General features: G+C 39.8%; 1 protein-coding gene across 10 annotated transcripts in view; it reads left to right on the top strand.

Moving 5' to 3' along the window:
- USP49 (ubiquitin specific peptidase 49) overlaps window positions 1-12,675 on the top strand; it is an 87,384-nt gene that overhangs the window by 50,486 nt on the left and 24,223 nt on the right. The window lies entirely within an intron of this gene.

The raw sequence follows: 12,675 nt of genomic DNA, 5'->3' as shown, positions 1-12,675 counted from the left end.
ATATTGGTGATATGAAGCAATGATAGCTTCCCTGAAGTAATTGATAGTCTGTCCAAGAATCAAGATTTATAAATTAAAAGTACCAGTATTTGGTAGACTGTAATAAGTGCCCAGCATATAAATACAATAGGAGGGGCACCTGGGTAGCTCAGTCAGTTAAGCATCCGACTTCGGCTCAGGTCATGATCTCATGGCGCCTGAGTTCGAGCTCCACATCAGGCTCTGTGCTGACAGCTCAGAGCCTGGAGCCTGCTTCGGATTCTGCGTCTCCCTCTTGTGTCCCTCCTCCACTCATGCTCACTGTCTCTCTCAAAATAAATAAATAAACATTTTTAAAAAAATAAAACAAATGCAATAGGAGCTTGGAGTAGAACTTTATAATTACATAAATCTTTTTTTGTTTATTTATTTTGAGAGAGAGAGAGAGAGCGGGGAGGGGCAGAGAGAGAGGGAGGGAGAGAATCCCAAGCAGGCTTCACACTGTCAGCACAGAGCCTGAGTGGGGCTTGAACTCATGAACCGTGAGATTATGACCTGAGCCGAAGTTAGACACTTAACTGGCTGAGCCACCTGGGTGCCCCATAAGTATGTAAATCTTGAACCTAAAATTGGAGAAATAATAAGCCTCTGTGATGGTAAGCTCCTTGAAGGCAAGGGCTATGCCTTTTGTTTACTATAATATTTCCAGGGCCAACAGAATACCTAAGAGTTATTCAAATTATTTACTGAACAAATGAATGAGCAGATGGGAGTGTAGAGGCCCTTCCTAGAGGGGGATAGTATGAGCAAAGGTGAGAAGGCAAGGGTGTGTTTAGTGTGTCTGGGAGGCAGACAATGGGTAATTTAGTTTGTCTGCATTTTGCGGAGCTTCCAGAGATACCCAGAAATAGTTGGAGAGGACAGTAGGGGCCAGGTGGTTAAGTCTTAAATGTTAAGCAGAAAATAGTAAGATGCTATGGACATTTTGAAGCACTTACTTATGGAAAGGACCTTTTGGGTAAGATTGAGTAGAAATTATTTTCCATCATGAAGGGAAAATTATTAAGATACAGGTGTTTGGCTTGGTGTGGGTCCATAGAAGGTAAAGAAAAAGAAGGAGTCCTTGATGAGACAGAACTTTTCCTTCTTGGATAAATGGGAAAGTGATGGTGCTACTACTCATGGAAATAAGGAGATCAGAGAATAGAAATGGTTTTGTTTGTTTTTATAGGAAAAATTTCCTATTCCTATTTGTGTCTTATTTCAGGTCTTTTGGTTTCTGGTTTGTGAAGAAAGTGTTCTCTCTGAGCCAAAAAACCTTCTTTTTTAGCTGCCTGCCACTTCCTCTGTCTACTTTTGTTAACTTCCTTCCTACCCATTCAGTTTGTATCATTTCATAAACTTTTCTTTGCCTACGTTTTGTTAAATTGTATTCTCAGGTTCTTAAAACAGCAGTTGTCTGTACATCCCACTGCCTTCCATTTTCCACACATGAGTAACCTAGCAAAACTAAAATTGCAATCAAGTTGGCTCCCATGACTGCATTTCAGAATCTTGTCATGGACATGTTTCTTAAGTTTATTTATTTTTGAGCGAGAGATTGCAAGTGGGGGAGGGGCAGAGACAGAAGGAGAGAGAGAATCCCAAGCAGGCTCTGCTCTGTGAGTGTGGAGCCCGATGCAAGGCTCGATCCCACAAACTGTGAGATCATGACCTGAGCCTGAATCAAGAGCCGGATGTTCAACCAACGAGCCACCCAGACGCCCCAGAATCTTGTAATGGACATGTTAATGGCAGAAGCATTACTTTGAGCTGGCTAAAACCTATCTTGCATGCTAAATGTGTATTTTTTTCCTTCCGTGTATTCATCAGCTCATCCGTAAGGTATTGTTAGGCCTTTGCCACCCTGGGAGATACCAACTAAGTGTAAGACAGAGCAACCCCATAGTAAAGCTGTGTTCTCCAACCTAAGGATTGCACCTTTGATGGTGGGTAAAGACTGAGATCAAAGACTTTAGCAGTGGTTTGGTCTTGGGATGGTGCATCTCCCCAAGAATCACCACCATTTTCCCTCGCCACCCTCTCCCCATTATTACTATTACATTCACTTTTTTCCTTCCTCTATCTTGAATACAGTCAAGTGTTACAAAACTTGAAGATAGGCAGTACTACTTTTGAATCCTGGCTGAATTCTTTTCTGTGTGTTCTTACGAAAGTTATGTAATATTTAACATTTAAGAAAGCCTCAGGTTCCTCATATATCAAATGGGAATAATAGTATCTTGCTGTTTTAGGCCTAGAGAAGTTGTGAATAATATTTGATACTTCACGTACCTTAATTTCTACTGATATTATTGTATAACCATTGTTCACATTTTCTCAACAGCATGAGAGCCCTCTTACACAGTATTTGATGTTATGTTAGAGTGAGGTAAAGTAGGAGAGTCTTAGGAATGAAGTGGGTAGTTATAAACTTGCGAATCATAGGGTCAGATATCTATCTCAAGGACACAGAAGACCCAAGAATGCTCTATACTACAGAGAAACCCATGAAGACCTAAGATAGGGCACATTTTGGGGCACCTGGGTGGCTCAGTCAGTTAAGCATCTGACCCTTGATTTCGGATCAGGTCATGATTTCACGGTCTTGAGATATTCTCTCTCTCTCTCTCTCTCTCTCTCTCTCTCTGTCTCCCTCTCTCTCCCTTTCTCCCTTTGTCTCTGCCCTTCTTGCACTCATGCACGTGCATGTGCTCTCTCTTTCTCTCTCTTAAAATAAATAAACTTTAAAAAAATAAGGTAGGACCCATTTCCTTTAGTTGCCCACATTGATTTCTTCCTAGTGATGGGTATGCGTGTTTAAATATTTTTAGCTATTCAGATATGTGAGCATTTGACTTTAAAGCACTGTTTGTTGATATGCTAGTAGACCTGCTAATATATTCAACACAGTCTTCCAGTTCTGCCTCATTTTAGCATCATTGGCAGTGTTTTGTGAAGAGGGCAGAATTCTACAATAGCTTTTGAGGAGACATTGCCAACACCATTGAAAGCAGATACTGAATAGTCTGGGTCAGGTTAATAAATGGGGTTTTCCAGATGAACTGTCAGCCACTCTTTATCACTTGGCCCCTTGTAGCATATAGAAACCCTGCTACTATTTCTTCCATTTTCCTTAAATCTATACTGTAATAATCTTGTCCACATCTGCCTTATTTGAGCCCGTATTCTCACCTGTGATGTATGGCAGGTTGTAAGGAGACTCTCAATCATACCAATAGAGCTAGAGAGCTGTGGTTTTCATGTGGAATTTTTTTTTAATGTTTGTTTATTTAAAAAAAATTTTAATGTTTTATTTTTGAGAGAGAGAGAGAGAGAGAGAGAGAGAGAGAGAGAGAGACAGTATAATTGGGAGAGGGGCAGAGAGAGAGGGAGACACAGAATCTGAAGCAGGCCCCAGGCTCTGAGCTGTCAGCACAGAGCCTGATGCAGGGCTAGAACCCATGAACCACAAGATTGTGACCTGAGCTGAAGTTGGACACTTAGTTGACTGAGCCACCCAGGCACCCCTAATGTTTATTTAGTTTTGAGAGAGAGAAAGAGAAAGAGAGTGTGTGCATGCACACAAGCCAGGGAAAGACCGAGGGGTGGGGCCTCAAACTCCAAAGCCCCGAGATCATGACCCCAGCCAAGGTTGGATGCTTAACCAACTGAGCCCCCCAGGTACCCATCATGTGGAATTTTTTGTACTTCTTTTCACGTTTCAAACTGGAGTCACTTTCCAAAACCTTATATTATTAGAGTGTGGAAGAACCTTTAGAGCAATGTTGCATGTCAGTGCTTAAACATTTATCACCTATTATAACTCCTAAATTATTAATATTTATTTCAACTGTGAGAATTAATGAGGAAACATTTTATATTCAATAAACAACAAAAATTTACTTCCCTAAAAATAGATCTGAATTTTTCATTAACTAGAATTCAACTCAAAGGCAAATCCCCCACCCCCAAAAAAAGGGAGCGGCAGAAAAGGTAACTAGAAATACCACATGATCTTTAATCACAAAAGAATAAAATATTGAACTATGTTTTTTCTACTGTTTTAAGACAACAGAGTAGTCAATCATCTGAGTTCATTGATATTTTATAATGTTGCCAATCCTATTTTCACTGGTTTCTGTGCCGAAAGCATACTTCTTGATACATCATAGGTGAACTATCAGTAAATATTATTTACTAGATTAATTTTTAGTGATCAAGTATTTGTCGCCAAAAATGCCCTTTTGTGGAAGCTAGTATCTGTGAATAGCACAGCCCCTGGTAATAACAGTGAGTTTCTAGTTGAAAGAAACTAACTTCTTTCAAATATGTCACTTTGTTGGGAACCATCAAAAATGTCATTCTTGAGGCACCTAGGTGGCTCAGTTGGTTAAGCGCCCGACTTCAGCTCAGGTCATGATCTTGCGGTTTGTGGTTCGGGCCCTGTGTAGAGGCTCTCTACTGCCAGTGCAGATCCCACTTTGGATTCTCTGTCTCCCTCTCTTTCTGCCCCTCCCCTCTTCACGCACATGCTGTCTCTCTTTCTCTCAAAAATAAATAAACATTAAATAAAATAAAATAGAATAAAATGAAATAAAATAAAATGTCACTCTTACTGTGCTTGTTCTCTCTCTTTGTAAGAAACACACCATGTGTGTGGACCATCTAGAAAGCCAATTCTTTTTAAACATTTGACTTTATTGCCTGCACATACCCAGTTTGGGTTATACTAGGACCTAAGCATTTACCAGTACATACATATGTAGCTAGAAAAGTCCTGTAAAGTGTCCTGCAAAGGAACTGGAACTGGGGAAGAATCAGTGATGTGAGCAGTCGTCACAGAATTTCAACAGATGATAGTCTCTGCTTAATACAAACCCATTCAAATTACCTATTAAAGTGGTGGAGCTCCACCTAGGATTAAAAAGCAAGACTGGCAACTAACTTGAGTAAAAAATGCCCAGGAAAGATTTGGGATCAACTTCTTAGTTCTTCTCTAAATGCAGAGCTGTGGGTAAGGAATGGTAAAGAGTGGCACAGCCTTTGCCTGAGGGGCTTGAAGTATGGTTAGGAAACTAGGTAAACAACTGAGGCTGTGAGCAATGAGGCACTCTTTGAGGCTTTAAGGGGGAGATTCCGTGTGCAGTGAAGTGGCCAGGAAAAGCCTAAATATAGAGGAGACAAGATAGCGTTCCAAGGAAATGAGTATTCTCAGCATTTTGAGTAAACGGTGAGTAGACCAGTCTGACTGGTTGTTTACATGCAAAGAAAGGGTAGGAGATAATATTAGAATCTACTTTGGGGTCAGATTGTTTGAAATACAATAAAGGTCTTATAAAGGTCTGGCTAAGGGACTTGGACTTTATCATACAGGTAATGGCAACCTGTTAAAGGTGGTAGTTGTGGGTTTTTGTTGCTGTTTAATCAGGAGCAATGGTTGATGTTAAGCATGGATTTAGAAGCTCAGGAGGGCTAGTGGTGAAGGGAAGTGTTCAGTTTATTTCAAAAAAGTAGCATCACTTTTTGTGGCCCTAATGTAGGTAATTTTGTTTGTAGTTTCTTGTTATACTCTGAAGGTCAGTCAGCTTGCAGAAGTAGCACCGGCGTATCAGATTCTCCTGGCTAGCTGGCAGTGGTGCTGCATACTCCTTTCAAAAATATTAATTGCTTGCAGATCTTTTCTGTTTACTTCACTATTTCCCTTTCTTTAAAAATTTTTTTTAAATTATTTGTTTTTGAGAGGGAGAAAGACAGTGCAGGCAGGGGAGAGGCAGAGAGAGAGGGAGACACAGAATCTGAAGCAGGCTCTGGGCTCTGAGCTGTCAGCACAGAGCCCGACGTGGGGCTCGAACTCACAAACCCAAAGATCATGACCCGAGCCGAAGTTGGACGCTCAACCGACTGAGCCACCCAGGTGCCCCACTATTGTTACCCTTTCTATCATGAATTTACTATTCACTTGAATACTTTCAAAATATAAACCAACAAGGAATTTCTGTAGAGGTTAAGGTAGACACTGGATTCCCAAGACAGACATTCCCAAAGCTTGAAGACCTGTGATCACTGGGAGGATCTGTGGGTCTCACTTTTAACTTAGCTCCATCCACCATGAAAACAATCCTAAAGAAGAGAACCTAGAAGAGACAGCTGTACAAGTAAGTTTTACTAGAACTTCATGGGACAGATAAACTGTGGAAGAATTAAACTTCCAGAGAAGAGATAAAGAGGGAAAACTGCCCATCTCATTTTTTGAGGTTAGTGTAATTTTGTTACAAAAACAGAGACATGATAGAAGAAAATGAAAGACTAATCACACTTAAGAATATGGATGTGAAAATTATAAATGAACTATTAGCAAATTGAATGTATCATCAAAATACAAAACATTATGACCATTTTTTTTTTTATCACTGTATGGAAGGATGGTTCAATAGCAGAAAATCCACCACTGACATGATCCACTATATTAATTTTTAAGGGGGCACGGTCATATAATTTTCTTAATTAAGTTCAGAAGAAAATATTAGATGGAATTTAATATGTAGTCTGATTAAAATTTTCTTTTTACCAAACTAGAAATAAAAGAGAACTTCCATAACCCAAAGTTAACTGCAACCCCTTATGATAACTATCCTACTTAATACTAAAACTGTCGACCCGTTCCCTCTAAAGTTAGGAACAGGCCATGGTGCCCACTATCATCCTACTATTTAGTAGTGAACTGGAGTTCCTGGTGAATGCCAAAACACAAGAAAAAGAAATAAAAGAACACAGATAGAAAAGAAAGAACAAAGCTATCTATATTTGAAAAAGATGTGATTATTCATAGAAAATTCAAGAGAACTGACCAAGTATTGGAGCTGAGAACAAAGTTCAGCAATTTTTTGGTTGAACCATATGAAATATTTTTTTTGGTAAAAATAATTACTTATCAGTAGTTTCATATGATTCAACCTAATATGAAAGTCACATTTGTATACACTAGCAATCACTACTTAGTAAATGTATATTTTTAAAAAGATCCCATTCACATAGCCATAAAGATCCAGGAAATATCTAAGATTTTTTTTCTTATTGAGAGAAAGAATGAGAGAGTTTGAGTGGAGGAGAGGCAGAAGGAGAGAGAGGATCTTAAACAGGCTCCATGCCCAGGGCAGAGCTCAATGCAGGGCTTGATCTCACAACTGTGAGATCATGAGCCGAAATCAAGAGTCAGGTGCTCAACTGACACTGCCACCCAGGTACCCCTCCAGGAAATATATAAATAAGAAATATGTAAGTCTTGGGGTTCCTAGGTAACTCAGTCAGTTGAGACAGGTCATGATCCTGGGGTCATACGTTCGAGCCCCACATAGGGCTCTGTGTCGACCACAGAGCCTGCTTAAGATTCTCTCTCTCCCTCTACCCCTCTCCCCTGCTTGTGCGCCCCCTCTCTTTCTCTTTCTAAAATTAAAAAAATACATATATATGTAAGTCTTGTGGAGGAAACATATTGAAAGACCTGAATAAACAGAGTGATACCATGTTTGTGGATGGAAAGAATCACTATCGTAAAGAGGTTACTTTTCCCCAAATAAGGTTTTAATTCAATGCAATACCAATAAAAAATTCAAAAGGATTTGTTTTAATAATTTTATTAGCTTACCCTAAAGTTCGTATTGGTAAAGAGGCAAAAATGGCTGATCTAAGGCTGCACTGAAAAATAATTGTTGAAGAAGGACAGTATAGAATGGCAAAATTTGTAGAACTTGTCTCTGTAGTAATCAGAACAGTGTGATCATGAAAAGGGAGACTAGTCAGATAGGCCAACTGAACAGAATAAGAAAATAAATCCAGATCCATTTTAAGAACCAAAGTGTAAAATTTTTAAATTTTTAGAAGATATTATAAAAAGACTATCTTTACTACCTTGAGTTAAGAAAGGATTTCATAAATCAGGGCACCTGGGTGGCTCAGTCAGTTAAGCATCCGGCTTTGGCTCAGGTCATGATCTGGCGGTTCGTGAGTTTGAGCCTCGCGTCAGGCTCTGTGCTGACAGCTCGGAGCCTGGAGCCTGCTTCAGATTCTGTGTCTCCCTCTCTGTCTGCCCTTCCCCTCCTTGCACTCTGTCACCGTATCAAAAATAAATAAACGTTAAAAAAATTTTTTTTTAAAAGAAAGGATTTCATAAAGCATAAAATCCTAAATTTCATCATATGATTGCAATAACTACATCTTATTCACTACAAAAGATACCTTAAAAGACAAGCAGACTGAGAAGAGGATATTTACAATACATCTAATCAGCAGAGGTCTTGTGTCCAGAATATATAAAGAACTCTAATCATTTTATAAAGAAAAGACAAACAATCCAATTCAAAAAATGGCAAAGGTTAGTTGATCTCTTAGAATATGTAATGCCTATTACTTTGTTTCTGCCGATATTGGATATATTTCTGTTGATAGCACTTTCAAAGCAATTTAGTTCTTACTGGTTCTGAAAAGTTCTTATGTGAGTGCTGTGGTGATTGTATGTTTTGTCAATTCACAAAAGAGAAAACAAAATGGTTAATTGTTTGAAAAGACGTTCAACCTTGGGCTAGTAACCAAGCAAATGTAGACTAAAACAATGAGCTAATCTTAAGTTCTGACAGTAGTCAGTCACATTTGGTTAAAAGCCAGCTTTCAAATCTGTCTCACAGCTGAGCCATGTACCAGCAGTGTGACCTTGGATAGGTTTCTTTACCTCTCTGAGCCTCTTTATTCTTTTAAAAATGAGTTTAAAATCAGTTGTCAGAAAGAATCAATGATGTGCATTAGGTTTTAGAACAGTGCCTGGGGTTGCCTGGGTGGCTCAGTTGGTTAAATATCTGATTTTTGATTTCAGCTCAGGTCATGATCTCAAGGTCATGAGATTGAGCCCTGCTTTGGGCTTTGCACTGAGTGTGGAGCCCGCTTTGGATTCTCTCCCTCCCTCTCTCTGCCCCTTCCCTACTTGTATGCATAAGAATGTGCACACACACTCTCTCTCTCTCTCTCTCAAAAAACACCAAGAAAGGCAGTGCCTGGATATAGTAGTGTCCAATAAATGATAGTTTATTTATTTTTTTATTAAAAAAATTTTTTTAATATTTATTTTTGAGCAAGAGAGAGAGAGAGACAGAGGGAGAGACAGAGGGAGAGACAGAGACAGAGCGCAGGGAGGGGCTGAGAGAGAGAGAGGGAGACACAAAATCCGAAGCAGGCTCCAGGCTCTGAGCTGTCAGCACAAAACCCGACGTGGGGCTCGAACTCACGGACCATGAGATCATGACCTGAGCTGAAGTCGGACGCTCAACCGACTGAGCCACCCAGTTGCCCTGATAGTTTAATTATTTATAATGCAAGTTAATTATAAAAATACTGAAAAGTATGTGGCCCTAGCCAAAATTTGTCCAACTGTGTTCTACTTAGAGAGATCCTAAATAGAGACCTACCCCTGAAATTGCAGATAGCTAGCGTCTCACCCTCCCAGGTGGCATTACCTTGGTGAAGTCATAACTAGGTTCTAGACGTTAACTCTGAAGGTTCAGAATCTCAATTTCGTGAGAACATGATAGGATGCCCAGTTTCTTAGGAACTGACTCATGTGGTCAAAATAATTAGAGTGAAGATTCATTTATAATGAGAAATACCACTGTTAAGCATGCTAGTACTTGAACTTGGTGGTTATTACATTCTCTCCCTGAAGGCAAGCTACATGGAAAATCAATTTTAGTTTTCTGTTCAAGAAATTAATGCAAAGGGAGTTTGCTGAATGGTTTTAGTGACTAATGGTATCTGGCCCTTATGTGACACCACCAGACTCAAGTAGTTGTACTTACAAATTGGGGGCTTGCCTTAAGCCATGTAGAAAGAGTACTGTCTCATTATTACTCTGAGGATTCCCGCCCTCTCTTACCTGTGGTTTCCAGTCTGTGGTCAGGCACAGGCTCATATGTCAAGGACATATTCTCCCTGGCTCTCTGAGGTTATACCTGGGTCACTTTAATTGGGTTTGGGGGCCCTAGAACTCTGTAGTCACTCAGACCTCAGGGTTTTGGTATTTTTAACAGATGGATTATTGTGTTTACTACTGTTTTTTTTTTTTTTTCTTTTCTAATTTCAATCTTAGAAGATAAATCCTTATCTACTATTTTGGAGACTTGATCCTATTACCATGTGAGAACACGAAGTTCCTTATTTCCTTTGTTTCGTGATTTAGTTTAAGAGAAATATTTTTTTAAGTTTATTTATTTATTTTGAGAGAGAAAGACTAGGGGAGGGGCAGAGAGAGAGGAGGGAGAGAGAGAGAGAATCCCAAGCAGGCTCCACACCAGCAGCACAGAGCCCAACACAGGGCTTGAACTCAGAAACCATGAGATCATGACCTGAGTGGAAACCAAGAGTCAGATGCTTAACCAACTGAGCCACCCCGATGCCCTTGTTTTTTAATTTGAGAGAGAGAGAGAGAGAGAGAGAACGCCTGCAGGGGAGGAGTAGAGGTAGAGGGAGAGAGAATCATTAGCAGGCTCCAAGCTCAGCACGGAGCCTGATGTGGGGCTTGATCCCGAATGAGATCCTGGGATCATGACCTGAGCCGAAATCAAGAGTCAGATGCTCAACTGACTGAGCCACCCAGACACCCCCAAAGTTCCTTATTTCATGAACCCACTCAATGACATCAATACCTTAATGTTCCTGTCTTCCTTTCTATTAAGGTCCAGGCTGTATCTGGAATACTTTTATAAGGCATTTTCCTTAACAGCAGATTCATAAGCTGGATTCTAATTAGAATTAGTAATGCATTAAATGGTTTCTTAGAGGTCTGTTGGTTGGTCTCATAGAATATGTAACATTTATTATTTTGTTTCTGCCAGTATTAGACATTTTTTATTGATAGTTCCTTCAAAGCAGTTTAGTTCTTACTAGCTCTGGTAAGTTCTTTTATGAGTGGTAGGTATAGTGATGATGTATATGTTTTTGATAAGTTTGCTGTAGTTGAGGTAGGTGATTAGTTAGGTGATTTGATGGGGACTTTATCTACCCTAAGCTATATAGCCTGCTAGTGACCATTAACTTAAAAATAACATACTGAAATTTACTGAGAAGTTGGGTTCAGACAACACATGTTCAGAAGAAATAAAAGATTTAACTTCAGAGTAATTACTTTTCTAATTATTCGTACGTATTAAAAGCTGAGGAGTTGCATACTTTCCTTGTTTCATTATGCCACACTGATATAATTTGGTGGTTATCTACAATGTTCAGCACAGTTACCACAGGCATCATGGGAGTGTTGCTGGAAAAACTTACAAAACTGTGAAGCTTATTTTTTTTGTGTTCTCATATTTTGTTTCAGGGACCTCTTTCCTTGGTGTCCATTACCCCCTTTGGGCTCAAGTCTTCCTTCTATGGGGTCTCAAGCAGATTCAGACTTTCTCTCCCTCTTTAGTTTCTTCCTCACTATGCTTACCTACACAGCACCCTGTCCCTCAGAGCTCTGCTTTCCACTTCCTGCTATGGTAAATTAATCTGCACTTAGTTGTTAGCCATTGATTGGCTTTGTGTGTTTCACTCATAAGATTCTTTATTTGCCTTTAACAGGGGATGTCAGTGTCTTATTCCAAAAGGTGTGGAACTCCCTGGCAGGGCAGGAGGGTTGGTGTCTTTAAGACAGGAGCAGAGGTGGCTGGGGTTTGTGAGATTTAAACTACATGAAGTTCATTGCCGGGGTGTGCACCGACACTCTTTCCTCTTGTGTCTGCTTACTATAGTTAAGTTCCCAGAAGCACTTCTGCTTTATTCTTATACGAGAGATGAGGGTTCATGCACAGTTCATGTCTTTGAAAAGCCTTCTATGCCTTAGTTGAAAGAAGGCCTCTTTTATATTTTTGCCATGCAGCACATTCTGTGGGACCTGTAAATATTCAATGGGCGTACCCCCACTGGAGAGAGAGCAGAGACTGATTCTGCTTCTTTCATCCAGCTGCATTTTATGGTGCCATGGGTTTGTTTTAACATCTTAATTGGACTTTTATTTTCCTTGCATTGCTTTGCTATTAAAGGTCTTAAACCTAAGAAAAATAGATAATATTAGAAAAAAACTTTAGTTTGCTTGGGAAAAAGAGTGATTTTTCTCATTTTTAATATAAAAAATCATCTAATTTTTTGTTTAAGAGTATTTTATTATGAATGCCTTATTAAATGAAACTATCTGGATAAAATCAAGATCAGACAGTTACTACAAACTGCTCAATTAGCCAGCCTGATTTTAGGCCCTGTGGAGACAAAAATAAATGTTTTCAGGGATAGGTGACCATGTGGCCAAGTCAGCCAGTACTTTGCTTAGAGGCACGCACTTTCAGAGTGCAGTTACATGGCCATCCCATTTGAGCCTCCCTCAAGAACATCTCCTTGAAGTAGATATTATTGCTACAGACCAAGAAACTGAGGCTTTTAGTGTGCCTTTTGTACTTGGAATAGTATGGAGGAGGGTCCTCCACCGTTCAGCCAGTTGCCTTCACCACCCCCTAGCACATGTGCACTCATACTCACTCTCCTTCAGGGAGGTTGGTTGGGTGTTGAGAGATCTAGTTTGCTGACCAGTAAACTGGAATAATGTGAGGAGCTGTCCCATGAAGGAAGGGAATGTCT

Source organism: Neofelis nebulosa, chromosome 6, assembly GCF_028018385.1.
Source record: "Neofelis nebulosa isolate mNeoNeb1 chromosome 6, mNeoNeb1.pri, whole genome shotgun sequence".
Taxonomy (NCBI): domain Eukaryota; kingdom Metazoa; phylum Chordata; class Mammalia; order Carnivora; family Felidae; genus Neofelis; species Neofelis nebulosa.
This window is presented reverse-complemented; position numbering and strand designations above follow the sequence as displayed.